The sequence below is a fragment of the Erpetoichthys calabaricus genome, unplaced genomic scaffold (genome assembly GCF_900747795.2).
Source record: "Erpetoichthys calabaricus unplaced genomic scaffold, fErpCal1.3, whole genome shotgun sequence".
Classification (NCBI taxonomy): Eukaryota; Metazoa; Chordata; class Cladistia; order Polypteriformes; family Polypteridae; genus Erpetoichthys; species Erpetoichthys calabaricus.
This window is the reverse complement of record NW_026261655.1, coordinates 4,933-20,249: the sequence shown is the minus strand read 5'-3', so window position 1 is coordinate 20,249 and position 15,317 is coordinate 4,933.

Below are 15,317 nucleotides of genomic sequence, written 5' to 3'. Positions count from 1 at the left end.
AGAGGAGAGGAATGACGTTCAGTAGGAACAAGACAGAATACGTGTGTGTAAATGAGATAGAGGTCAGTGGACTAGTGAGGATGCAAGGAGTAGAGCTGGCGAAGGTAGATGAGTTTAACACTAGAATGACCAAAGCCTATGAAAAAACTCAAATCCAGCCCACTTTAAATCCTTTTGCACCTCTCCGTCAGCGTCTTTTGTCTTGTAAATGTGTCGATAAGACAAAGCAGCCTGATTTACCACCCCCATATACCCCGCCCCCCCCTTCCAGCCATGCAGAAAGGGCCAACCCAAGCCTTGATTATCTTGGAATGAAGTGCTGGAGTTTTAGAGGGGAAATAGATCACTAATTGGAACAAATGTATTTCATGTGTGTTCTGTGTCTACAACAATCTTTGTAAACACATCGTTAAAACAAAGATTTTCATGTTTTAGTAATAAATGACAAAATGTTGACATGAACTGTATATTATGTGAAGGCTAAAGGCCAAATATCAAATAAACACTTTCACAAAAGGTGCCATGTGCAATACGACAGCTTTCGTGGTGCAGCGGTAAGAACTGCTGACTTGTAATCAAGAGGCCATGGGATCGATGCAGGGTGTCTCGCAAATTTACCATTTCGAGCAGTGAGCTGCTCTTATTGTTAATGTTATACAATAAAAAACATAAATTTGATTTGCGTCTGTAACAGCCGGAGTAAATTGATAGTACTTATATAAATTAGCGTTTCTTCTTCACTTTTATTCTCTCAGTCATGATCATGATACAAACCCCCCACCCCAGATCTGAGAATGTTAGTTTTTATCTGAAACTGGGAATAACTGTAGATGCGAGTGGTGTTTTCAAACAATGGAACTGGAAATTCTCTCATCTGGAGGGATAAAAGCTGACACACAAAAGCTGGTGAATCTGCCTTGTTCGTATCTTATTGTCACTTGAATTTTTTTATTCAGTTTTATTGAGTGTTCCTGCTCACACTGAATTAGTATGCACCCTATGGTCCACGATGTCGAAGCCGCAGTGACAAAAAACAGAGACATAGGTATATATGATATTTGGAATTCATTTTATGACCTGTATAGTACATTTCGGAAAACATTGTGGCACGGATGCAACATTATTCACATTATTCATATTCATTTGCGTACCTTCTTGCGGTTGTAATCAGTGACAGCATCCAAGCACAACCCCCTCGATCTTGCCCAGTCTCCACATTTTGGAACATGCGGGTAGCCGGTTGCTTGTGCTACAACATGCTTGAGCAGGTGGTGATAAACGCACACGTACTGTACAAGGCCTGCATGGGTCCACTGAGAAAATTAGAGTGTTCTTGGCTCACCTTGCGGAGGAACTTTGTCGTCGCTTCTTACAAGAAAAGTTGATGGAAAAAGAAAAAGAGGATGCAACATCGACAAGCTTCTGTTCTAAGACCACCCCTTCCTCCAGGTAAGCAAACTCAGTTAGTGTCAGGCGCCCCTTCAATGTAACAGAAACCACAGCATAGAGAGAAGTATGAACATTGCAACAGGTACACATGTCATAAACATAGAAAGGACGGTCCTTGAGTGTGTGGGAACTGTTAACATTTGAATTTGAGGATTGCATATAGCACAGAACTGACCTCACTGTACTATTCTTTCCTCTACATGTCCTTGAGTAAAAAAGAAACACCACCATGCACCAAAATGTGGAGACAGCAAGATCGGGGGGTAAAAAAAAAAAAAAGGGTCACTGATTACAACCACACAAAGGTATGCGGATGAATATGAACAATGTTGCATCCGTGGCACAAAGTTTTCCGAAATGTACTATACAGGTCATAAAATGAATTCCAAATATCATATATACCTATGTCTCTGTTTTTTGTCACTGCGGCTTCGACATCGTGGACCATAGGGTGCATACTAATTCAGCGTGAGCAGGAACACTCAATAAAACTGAATAAAAAAAATAAAGTGACAGTGAGATACCAAGAAGGGAGATTCACCAGCGTTTGTGTGTCAGCTTTTGTCCATCCAGACCAGAGAATTTCCAGTTCCATTGTCTCAAAACACCACTCACACCTACAGTTATTCCCAGTTTCAAAAAAAAAACTAACAGCATCAGATCTGGGATGGTGGTGGGGGGGTTGTACCGTGATTGTGACTGAGAGAATAAAGGTGAAAAAAAAAAAACACTAACAAGTACTATAAATTTTCACCAGGTGTTACAGACACAAACCAAATATTATTGTATAACTAGCTGATTACCCAGTGGCTTCACTCACTGAGTGCAAGGGATAAAAATAAAATGTACAGTAGTAGATAAATTATTAAACAGTAAAACATTAACATGTAAGAAGTAAAGATACACTGAGCAGTACTGGAGTGCTTTCAGGTAAAGTACATTTTAAAGGTGTAATAACACAACAGGTAAGTAGCACTAATAGCAGCTTAAATGTATTTGGATCATCTCTCGGTAGGAGATCCCTTGTGAAAGGTGCTACACGACCGCTGTGATATAGAAGTTACATTTTCTATGCGATCCTGCAAATTTCTGCCTGACAACCTTGCACTATGTGCCTGTGATTTAAGAGAAAAATTATTCTGAGAAATGTGGACGCTGCCCTTCCATGCTTAACGGGCAGAAGGTCCAAACAATTCCCAAGTCCAAAACTTAACATGAAGAGGTCGGTACATCTTCTTAGATGTAAACCTGTGGTGTAGAGGGTCCACAGCGCACGACAAAAGGTCCATTTTTAAATAAATAATCAGCGTGATCACTGCTTAGCGAGGGGGTCTGGTAGTGTGGCTGAAGCAGTTGTCGGGGCAATTCATGGTGTGTCCGTTTCTCACCAAAGTGCACAAGTGAGAAACTGTCCACATCCGTGATTGTTCCTGGGGCCGCTGATTTGCCACAGCTGCCATGCCCTCTTGATAAATAGAAGCGCAAATCGGATAGAGGGGAAAGGAAAGAAAGAACGGACGAGAGGTTGCAGGAGAAAAAAGCAGGAAGCAGTGGGGAAAGAGAAAGAAAGCCGGTGCGGAAGAGTGAGTGAAGGCTCTCATGCAGCTGTGCAGGCAGCCTGGGTGTTTGGCCAACACCCGGGGCGTAGTAGTTCTGGTCGCTTCCGCAGAGTTTGTTTTTATGAAGGACGGGAGTGACCGGAAGGTGGATGACTCTCTGCGTAAGGCCGTGGAAGGCACGTGGTGTCCCCAGCGTGAGAGCCTTGGTCGTTGGGGAATCTCAAGTCGCTGTTCATAGAGCCTACCGGAGCCAGGGATCGGTAAGGCGACCCACCAGCAGGAGAGTGGACAGAGGGCAAGCAGCAGGTAGGGCGACTCCCCTGTCGAGAAGCCCAGATAGGAGGAGTAGGGGAGTTTCCGCAGGAAAGAAGACACCGGGCTTTGTTGTTTAAAAAAATTGCTTCCTGCATTATTTTAACCTCATTGTTTTTAGAAGATTTGTTCTATTTCATTTTAACCTCCACAATAACACTCATTTTAATGGATTATTTATTTAATGACTTTTGAATGCACTGCACTTATTTTGAACACCTTGTTTTTGTTGTTGTTTTTAAACAAAAGCACTTGACACTTTTTCACCATCCCCTTGCCTCACTGCTAAGCTCATCTGTAACATTACCGGTGGTGTAGGTTTCAAAGGCTCCCATGAAGACAGTTGGGAGCATGGAACAAACCCGTATCGTCACAAAACCCTCCATCTTCTTAAAAGAATTAATCACAAAAGCAACCTTGAATGTTGCAGGTTTTAGTGACCTGAAATCACCTTAAGGGCAGTAAGCAGTCATGCAGCGCAATTTACAAAGAGAGTCTTGCTTCGATGGCACCGATTACACTCATTCACAAAGATTTCCACTCTCCCAATAGCCGAGGGGGACTCGAAGTGTCACAAACAGTGTGAGAAGAGAGGACACCGCCCGAAACTGCAAAGCTCTCGACCCGGTGGAGCAGCCCGACATCCCGCGCCTCCGAGCGTCCACTTTGTTCTGATGACCCTTCGCCGCTGAGGCGGTGTTGTCTTCACATTGTTTACAGCTTGGCGCAGTTAAAAAGTAGAAAGACCAAAAGTTGTTTTCCTCATCTCTTCTACCATCAAGTACTGGCAATTAAAAAAATGTTATAATGTGGCAGTTTTCGTGACAGTCACGTGGACGAATAAATAAAACTTGTCTGTCAGAACGCGCCTGGCAGCGGACGGCTCAGCACTGGAGTCCAGAGAGGAGGGCTGGGAGAGGGCGACGCGGTGCGCACTTCTATGGGATAGATCGGCATGTTTATAGTTACTTCTTTTCAATATCAGTAAAATAACTCTCACACAAATAACAATTCGTAAAGACGATATAAAAATGGCATCCACAAACGAAGTGATTAATTCCTGTATTATATGTTCTGTGGTCATATGTAATTTCCGTTTGCGTGGTCATACATAATTTTCACTTCAAATGCAAAAAGAAAATTATATTATATATACATATATATATATATATATATATATATATACATATATATATATATATATATAGATATTAATAAAATAATAAAAGCAGCTCACTACTCAAAACGGTAAATTTGCAAGGCAGTCAGGATAGAACTGGGGAACTCTCGATTACAAATAAGCAATTTTTACCACGGCACCACAGAAGCTATTGTGCCATCCTTGTACCTTTTGTGAAAGTGTTTACTTGATCTTTGGACTTCAGTCTTCACACATTTTACAGTTTGTCTACATTTTGTTATTTATTACTAAAATATGAAAAACACTTCTGTTTTAAAAGATGTGTTTACACAGATTGTTGTAGACATGGAACACACATGAAATGCATGTGTTCCAAACAACAATCTATTATCTCCAACTACAACTCTAGTTACCTGACTCCCAAATAATAAAGGCTTGAACTGGGAGAACTTTGTGCCCGTTCTGCAGAGGTGGGGGGATGGAATAGTAGGCTGCTTGCTGCTTGTCTCGATCGGCACATTTACAAGGCAGAAGACGCTGACGGAGAGGTGCAAAGGGATTTAAGGTGGGCCGGGATTACGAGTTTTTTCGTAGGCTTTGGTAATTCTAGTGTTAAATACTTGGGATCAACAGTACACAGTAACAGGGAGTGTGGAAGAGAGGTGAAAAAGAGTGCAGGAAGGGTGGAATGGGTGAAGAAGAGTGTCAAGATTAATTTGTGACAGACGGGTATCAGCAAGAGTGAAAAGAAAGGTCTACAGGATGGTACTGAGACCAGCTAAATGGACTAGAGACTGTGGCACTGACCAGAAAGCAGGAGACAGAGCTGGAGGTGCCAGAGTTAAACATGGTATGATTTGCATTGGGTGTGATGAGGATGGACAGGATTAGAAATGAGTACTTTAGTGGGTCAGCTCAAGTTGGACGTTTGGGAGACAAAGTCAGAGAGGCGAGATTGTGTTGGTATGGACATGTGCAGAGGAGAGATGCAGGGTACATTGGGAAAAGGATGCTAAGGATAGAGCTGCCAGGAAAGAGAAAAGGGGAAGGCCTAAGAGAAGGTTTATGGATGTGAAGAGAGAGAGAATAAGAAGGTGATGGGTATAACTGAGCAGGATGCAGAGCACAGGAAGATATGGAAATAAAATGATCCGCTGTGGCAACCACTATCAGGAGCAGCCGAAAGAAGTAGCAGCCTTCATTAAATCTTAGGCTCTGCCCACACAGAAGTCTGAACTGAGCATTTTTATGTTGTCTGTATACACTGTATAATTTTTATATATATATATATATATATATATACATATATATATATATATATACACACACACACATACATACACACACACAGTCGGCCCTCGTTTGTCGCGGTTAATCAGTTCCAGACTCTACTGCGATTAATGAATTTCTGCGAAGTACGATTCTTTATTTATAAATCGAATACAGTGATCCCTCCTCGATCGCGGGGGTTGCGTTCCACAACCCCCCACGAAAGGTGAAAATCCACGAAGTAAAAACCATACTTTTATATTGTTATTTTTATATTGTCACACTTGGGTCACAGATTTGCACAGAAACACAGGAGGTTGTAGAGACAGGGACTTTAAAACACTGCAAACAAACATTTGTCTCTTTTTCAAAAGGTTAAACTGTGCTCCATGACAAGACAGAGATGACAGTTCTGTCTCACAATTAAAAGAATGCAAACATATCTTCCTCTTCAAAGGAGTGCGCATCAGGAGCAGAGAATGTCAGAGAGAGAGAGAGAGAGAAAAAAGCAAACAATCAAAAATCAACAGGGCTGCTCGGGCTTTTAAGTATGGGAAGCACCGACCGACAAAGCAGCCGCAATAAAGGGAGCAATGTGAAGGTAGTCTTTCAGCATTTTTTAGAGGAGCGTCCATATCCTCTAGGCCAGTGTGCGAACAGCCCCTCTGTCAGGAGCAGAGAATGTCAGAGAGAGTGAGAGAGACACAGAGAGAGAAAAGCAAACAATCAAAAATCAATACGTGCTGTTCAGGCTTTTAAGTATGCGAAGCACCGCATGGGAAGCATATCGTATATCATTGAGGAGTTTAATTTAATACATAATACGTGCTCTGATTGGGTAACTTCTCAGCCATTCACCGATAGCGTCCCTTGTATGAAATCAACTGGGCAAACCAACTGAGGAAGCGTGTACCATAAATTAAAAGACCCATTGTCCGCAGAAATCCGCGAACCAGCGAAAAATCTGTGATATATATTTAGATATGCTTACACATAAAATCCGCGATGGAATGAAGCCGCGAAAATCGAAACACGATATAGCGAGGGATCACTGTATATACAGTTAGGTCCATAAATATTTGGGCAGAGACAACTTTTTTCTAATTTTGGTCCTGTACATTACCACAATGAATTTGAAATGAAACAGCTCTGATGCAGTTGAAGTGCAGACTTTCAGCTTTAATTCAGTGGGGTGAACAAAACGATAAAAATGTGAGGCAACTGAAGCATCTTTTTTAACACAATCCCTTCATTTCAGGGGCTCAAAAGTAATTGGACAATTGACTCAAAGGCTATTTCATGGGCAGGTGTGGGCAAGTCGTCGTTATGTCATTATCAATTAAGCAGATAAAAGGCCTGGAGTTGATTTGAGGTGTGGTGCATGCATGTGGAAGATTTTGCTGTGAACACACAACATGCGGTCAAAGGAGCTCTCCATGTAGGTGAATGAAGCCATCCTTAAGCTGCGAAAACAGAAAAAACCCATCTGAGAAATTGCTACAATATTACGAGTGGCAAAATCTACAGTTTGGTACATCCTGAGAAAGAAAGCAAGTACTGGTGAACTCAGCAACGCAAAAAGACCTGGACGTCCACGGAAGACAACAGTGGTGGATGATCACAGAATCATCTCCATGGTGAAGAGAAACCCCTTCACAACAGCCAACCAAGTGAACAACACTGTCCAGGGGGTAGGCGTATCGATATCCAAGTCTACCATTAAAGAGAAGACTGCATGAAAGTAAATACAGAGGGTGCACTGCAAGGTGCAAGCCACTCATAAGCCTCAAGAATAGAAAGGCTAGATTGGACTTTGCTAAAGAAACATCTAAAAAAGCCAGCACAGTTCTGGAAAAACATTCTTTGGACAGATGAAACCAAGATCAACCTCTACCAGAATGATGGCAAGAAAAAGTATGGAGAAGGCGTGGAACAGCTCATTGTCTAAAGCATACCACATCATCTGTAAAAACACGGTGGAGGCAGTGTGATGGCTTGGGCGTACATGGCTGCCAGTGGCACTGGGGACACTAGTGTTTATTGATGATGTGACACAGGACAGAAGCAGCAGAATGAATTCTGAGGTGTTCAGAGACATACTGTCTGCTCAAATCCAGCTAAATACAGCAGTCAAATTGATTCATGATACAGATGAACAATGACCCAAAACATACAGTCAAGCAACCCAGGAGTTTATTAAAGCAAAGAAGTGGAAAATTCTTGAATGGCCAAGTCAGTCACCTGATCTTAACCAAACTGAGCAGGCATTTCACTTGTTGAAGACTAAACTTCGGACAGAAAGGCCCACAAATAAACAGCAACTGAAAGCCGCTGCAGTAAAGGCCTGGCAGAGCATTAAAAAGGAGGAAACCCAGCATCTGGTGATGTCCAGGAGTTCATGAGCTGTCATTGCCAGCAAAGGGTTTTCAACCAAGTATTAGAAATGAACATTTTATTTCCAGTTATTTAATTTGTCCAATTGCTTTTGAGCCCCTGAAATGAAGGGATTGTGTTAAAAAAATGCTTTAGTTGCCTCACATTTTTATGCAACCGTTTTGTTCACCCCACTGAATTAAAGCTGAAAGTCTGCACTTCAACTGCATATGAGTTCTTTCATTTAAAATTCATTGTGGTAATGTACAGAACCAAAATTAGAAAAAAGTTGTCGGAAGTGCTGGGGGGGGGGAAGAGGAGCAGGGACACTCGGAGTGCTACCGGGGATGCAGCCGGCACTTCTGCCACACTGAGGCGTGTCGGTGGAAGATTGCCGGGACACACCTGGAGCACATCCGGGTGATCACAAAAGGGGCCGCCTCCCTTCATACAGGGGCTGGAGTTGGGAGAGAGAAAGACGAGGTATGGGAGGAGGCAAAGAGGCAGCGTGAAGAAGAGAAGGCATAATGTGTGGTGTTGGCCAGGACTATTCGAGACTTGTGAGCACTTATCTGTAAATATGCAACCTGTAAATAAACGTGTGTGGGGTGATTTGAACGTGTCTGCCTGTCTGTGTCCGGGTCATGCTCCACAATATATACACATACATCTATACATACATACATCTATACACACAAACACACACAAACATACATACATACATACACATTATACATATAATGGCCAAAAGAAAGCGGGGCGTCGCTTGGACTTATTTTACTACACTGAGAAATAATGAAGCAAAATGTGATACGTGTCAGAAGGCCGTACGCTATTAAGGCAACACCACAAACCTTGTAAAACACATTGAAGTCAGACACATTGCTGAACTCGAGAAAATCAGAAGAGAGCACAAACACTCAGGCTAAAGAGCCTGGCACAGGTGCCAAAGAGCCGTAGTCGACTCAAAGAAGCTTCAAGAAAGGCAGGCAGTACCCAGGAACATTAGTACTGTAAACTGATGTAGGGGTCTTGTAACTGTTAGAATAGACAGAAAACAATGTCTGCTTTTAAGGAGGAGTAAATTACATTTATAGCTTGATGAATTGACATACTTGTAATACATTTTCAAACTTTCCAAATTTATTATGTCCATTTTGCGTAAAAAAAAAGTATTACTCAAAATTAACGTTATTTCATTCAGGCTGTGCTAAAAGCTTCAGTCCCGAGTGTTATCTGGTAAGCAGTACAGGCGCAGCTTCTCCTCTCACCTGTAGGTGTGCCCAGTAATAATGGCATCTCTAGTTTTTCACATCCCAAGTGTTGCCCGCTCTAGCCAGTGATACGAGCAGTGATGTTGGGGAGCCTCTCATCAGCAGTGATGACGAAGTGAATCTGTCTTCAGGCAATACAAATGAAATGAACAGTGAAACCGAAAGAGATTCTGATGAATTATTGCTTGGTATTTGCATTACTATATGTTTTACACTTCACACTGTGTACTTCTAGAATTTTGCAAGTTTTGCAGTAAAAAAAAATAATGTAATTTGTTGAGCCAAAAAAATGTATGCTTTTTACAGAAAACATCTAACACTAACACTTGTTATTCTTCCAGAGATCATTTGGAGGAACTGAACACGTTTAATAATTTCTGTTAATAAAAAAGTAAACAAGTCTGATCTTTGGCACTATATGTAATAGTCTACTAATGCAAAGTGTTTAAAATGTGACTTTTTGATGTCCACACTCACTGTAAGTTTTTATAGAAGATTAACCATTCCTGCAAGATGACACTCTGGCTGTATCAGTATCGGTATCAGCATCGCCAATGCTGGCCTCAGTATCACCTGGTATCGGATCAAAAAGAAAATCAACAGCATCAGCCATCACTAGTTTTCAGGAGTAAATACTGAAGAGCAGGTTTTCAATTTCAATAATGAATGTTGGCTACCAGTTGTCAAGAGTCGTGAAAACGTATTTACAGACAAAGAGATAATGAACAGTGTGGGACAGGCCAATGTACGGAGCGACAATCAACCCGTCTTTATTTTGGAAGGCTTTGTCAACAGCAGTGTAGGACAGACTGACATTACCATTTTTAACACAGCTAGAACACAAGTCCTGTTTTAAAATGCTGCTGCCAGACACTCGTATTGCCAGCTAAAAACACTCAGTTTCCGTAGCCGGGCCCCTCACCTGAATGCAGCCTTCATGCCTTACCTGATAAGACAATCAATACCAGACCATATTAAAATGCAGGGATGTCTCTCAGAGGCACAAGCTGGACACTCAAGATCAAACAAAGGATCATAAATCAAGGAGGAGTAACACTGATGTACAGCACTTTGCACAAGTAGACAGTCAAGAGGATGGACTTTTATGCAAACTCAAGAAACCAATCTCAAGACCTCTATTCCTTCATTTAAAAACCCTTATAAGACACAGATCATCTCATCAAGCTTACAGCTCTCAGCCTGACCATAACTTTGGCTGTCCATAGCTTACAGGGATTGGCTGTAACAGAGGTTGGAGCATTCGCTTTACTCCAAGGGGCAACTGTGCTCAATTGGAAAGGTGGAAGACTTGTCTGCACTGGAGTTGGATGAGGGTAACATGAGCCTAAACCTTACTGAAGAATAGCTAGTGCACAAGCTGAGATGGTATCTTAAAGGCCACATAGTCATTTTGCTTGATATGGCAAATAACTAATCACAATTTTCTTTAGAAGACATGACATTGGTAGCAACAAGCTCAATTAACATTTTCTATAGCAGACACCATCAAAAGGCACTTTACACAAATTATAAAACAGGAATAATAAATAATAACAACACTGCAAATAAAGGAAATACAACTGTAGGTGGGAAAGAATGTATAGCTATGACAGGAACGTACATATGTCCAGTCCTTGGCGTTTCAAATTAATCCACTGTTATTGTATAAAAACAAACAATGTTTATTTTCCATCTATATATATATAATTCACTAAGTCCATGGCAAGCAAGACGACTGCAAGACCGAGCCCCGCCCACCAACAATTCACTAAGCAGCTGACCATGGCACACGCACGACAACAATTCACGCGAGAGCGAAAGCATTTGCCAAGAATGTTTTCATTAATCAAGAATGAAAGTCGGAGGTTCGAAGAATATCACATACTGCCGTAGTTCTGACCATAAACGATGCCAACTGGCGATCCGGTGGCATTATTCCCATGACCCGCCGGGCAGTCAACCGGGTAACCAAAGTCTTAGGGATCCGGGGGGAGTATGGCTGCAAAGCTGAAAGTTAAAGGAATTGACGGAAGGGCACCACCAGGTGTGGAGCCTTTGGCTTAATTTGACTCAACATGGGATACCTCACCCAGCCTGACCGTGGCTCAGAGGTGCATGTGAACTGTAGCACAGACAAAAGCGGCTGAGGCGGTGTTTGGAAAAAGAACAGTCAACGTGACTCACAAGTGCATGTGGACTGAACACAGTTGAAAACAATTCAGGTGAGGAGTTGGGTGGCGGGCACATGAGAAGGCAGTGTGTACTGAACGATGACTAAGAGATTACTATGAAATCGGCAGACTAGATTGGCGGGGGCCGGCGCGGAATGGGTGTCAGACGATCGAACTTGCCTATCTAGAGGATGTAAATGTCATAACAAGGTTTCTGTAAGTGTACCTGCAGAAGGATCGTTACCGGTTGTGCTGACCCATCGTTGGACGGTTAGGACCCGAAACCTCTCGGGCCCACTTCCCCGCCCTCTCTCCGGATAGGCAGAGAGGGCAGAAAGGGCATCCTCACTGGGCGTCCTTCCCCTCTTACCCCGTTCCAGCCCCGTCCCTCGCTCTGGGAGGTGGGGGCACGGCGGTGGTCCTCCAGTTTTCAGTCACGGACAATTGTGTGTTGCTCTGTCCAGAGTACCATCTTTTCATTCACTTACAGTCGTATCCTCAAACCCCACCCCATTTGGACATCTGTGTCTTTCAGGAAGTGTTCACCCATCAATACATAATTATGCGGCGTATGCTACGCCGTGGGTTGGCTAATGTCACATATTTCCACAGTCAAAATGAAACTCAAGACGGACACGGTAAGAAAACCTGAGTGTTTCCACGGCCTTATCAATCCACACAAAAACTTACAATAACTTCCTAATTCCCGCTACCCAGCACCTCTTCTTAAAGTAACAATACCCCCATTAGAAATGAATAATTATCTAGACCTATTCTTAATATATAAACTAATCTTGAACTACAGAATACATTTAATATATTTTCAAATTAACTGAACATAAAAACGTTAATACAGAAGTTGGCTCATACATCGAGTATGACAGAGGCATTAGGCATCAGCAGAGGGTTTACAAAATAAACTGTCTGAACAAAGGGGGCTTGATGACGGGGGAGAGCAGCTAAATGGTAAAAGTTTAAATGAACATTTACAGGCTTCACATTAAAATCTCTGAAACAAAATTGTATTGCCATTTTCAACAACTGGAAACAACAAATTTCACATTTATCAACTTCATCTTGTGGAAGTAAATGTCCCACACAAACATACACCATCATAAAGAGTTTACTAATTACCACAGTAATAAACTCCTATTAAACAGCAGCACCTCCTAGTTCAACAACGTTGGCATGGTGGAGGTCTCATGTGCCTCAGTCTTCCCTAGAGCTCCATTGTCTAAGGATGCGAGATCCTGACAAACCAGTTTGCTATGGGTAATCATCAGTGGAGGGGCCAGACAAAGAACATCTCATTATTGACCCTTAAAATTTAATGAAAGTGGGTCTTGCCCAGAAGAGGGATGCTAGTCCTGACACTGGTGTTCACATAAGAGTGGCACAAAGGGTTGACCCACACAGCCTGGTTGGCTCTGCATGATAAAACCACATGTAGCAGTAACTAAATTGGACTTAGCTTCCACCTCACCACCATCAACCAGCACCAAACAAATTGGGAATTGAGGCAAAAACCAGAGTACCTGTACAGGTCAGAAAACAGCTATAGACCATCATAGGGTACACTCACATTCAAGTACACAACCACACCAAGACAAGTGAGACTTGCCAGGCCTCTAAACCTGAGCATATTTAGAGATATAGAGAAAATAAAAATAAATGAGCAGACATGGAAACTGCATAGAGAATTAAACATCAGGCTGAGATACAAATTCAGTCAGCTAGAACTGTAAGGCAGTAACACAAACCACAAATTTCTATTAACTTCTCTAATACTCATTAACAGGCATTACTGGTTTGGCTATAGCAATGAAACATGGGAGTTTGTCATATTTCATAACAATTAAAAGAAAAAATAAATTATATAAAAAAATCTTGGTTCGAGACATGATCATCTCAGAGAGACACTTTGACATCAAGCGAGACTAGACATTACAACCTTAGGAAGCACGACCCGTTAGATGGTGACTTTTGCACATCACGCCCTACTTACAATTTAAAACAAGTTCACTGACATCTAACCTCACAGTTGTTGGAATGCTTTTGGCAGACAAACTTCATGTGTTTCCAGCTGTTAAAAATGTTATACATTCTAGACAGCACATGAACGACTAAGGGAAGAAAGAGCAGCACATTGAAAAGAGACACGAAAGCAAAATAGGATGCACAACAGAATAATATGTGCAAATTCAGAGAATAAGGAAAGTAATAATCAGCCCGTACGTCCCAAAAGAGACACTGATGTCCCGCAAGACAAAGCAGTGAGACTAAAGGACAGCTACTGTGCAGGGTTTTAAATGATCAACACGCAGCACGACAAGCAGAGCACGCAGCTCAGCAGCAGAAGGACAGCAGCTGATCCATCCATATCTCCTCAGCTTGCGTTCAACCCTCCCTTCACACCGCGAGCGGCAGACACGCTTAGTGGCAGGCGCTCAGCACACCCCAGATCAGGAGTTAAGCTAGCAAAACGAGGACAACTGCTGTACAGGATTTGAAATGGACAATGCACAGCGCAAGAAGCAGAACATGCAGCAGAAGGACCCCGTTTGATCTGTCCGTATCTCCAAAGCATGTGTTCAGCCACCCCCTTCACAATGTGATCGGTAGAGACGTGAAGTGGCTGGCAAAGCCCCCAAATAAATAAATAAACTTTTACATAATTGTCCATTCAAGCAATGCATGGACTTTTAAAAGCAACATCCAGTGCTGCCACGAATGGCCATGTGTAACAGCAGCACCCATGTTTGCCTTGCCTTTGTTGTTATTTATTATTATTATGGAGAACTTGGATAACCAAAGTGGCGAGGAAGGTTTGACTCGCATACCTGCGACAGCAACTGCCAGACCTGCGCCCTTTGTCTCCCAGAGTGCCTGAACTAATCGCTGGGCTGCCAGCAGAGCTACAGAGTGGACGCTGAGGAAAAGAAGAGCTGGTGTCCAACTCCACAACAAGAGAAGGCGGCACAGAACATAGCTGCCTTCTGTCATCATGGGCAATGTAACATCAAACGCTGGTCAGGAGCCCATGGAAATACAAACTCAGCAGTCTCATGTGCTTCAGTGAAATGAGACTTAGAGCTGAAACACCAGACTCTGGGTGCGCCAGACGGATTTAAAATCGCGCAGATGGACAGAAGCCAAAGTGAAAGCGGTAGGAAGAAAGAAGGTGGACTTGACATTGTTGTGAATGAAAAATGGTGCAACACCGGACACATTACTATTAAAGCACCAGACCTGAATGTAGTGCATTTATTGGGGGGGATTGGTTGTCGCCTTACAATCTTATTATATGCTGAGACAGTTTTCACATGCCATTGTGCTGATAGTTTATGTCTCCCAAGGGCAGATGCGGCCATCACAACAAACACAGTATATTCTGTAATAAGCACATTCTCTACTGACCATCCCCGTACATTCGTCACAATTTCTGGGTTGTTTGACCCCGTTTCACTTTCCTCCACTCTCACCAATTTTTTACCATTTTGTAGAGTGTATAACAAAAGAAAGCAAGGTGCGCCAACGTTAAGGAGGCATGTAACTCTAGTGCTTTGCCACCTTTATGCCAATCAGACCATAATTTGTTACAGCTCATGCCTGCATATAAACTCATTAACCAGCAGCTGCCAATCACCACCAGGACCATTCAGAAATGGACAACAAAGGCTGAGGAGGCTTTGAAGACAAAAGAGCTGGCGAGCCAAAGAGCCTCTGAGACCAGTCGCCATTAGGATGGAGAACACAGAAGTCGTGCAGA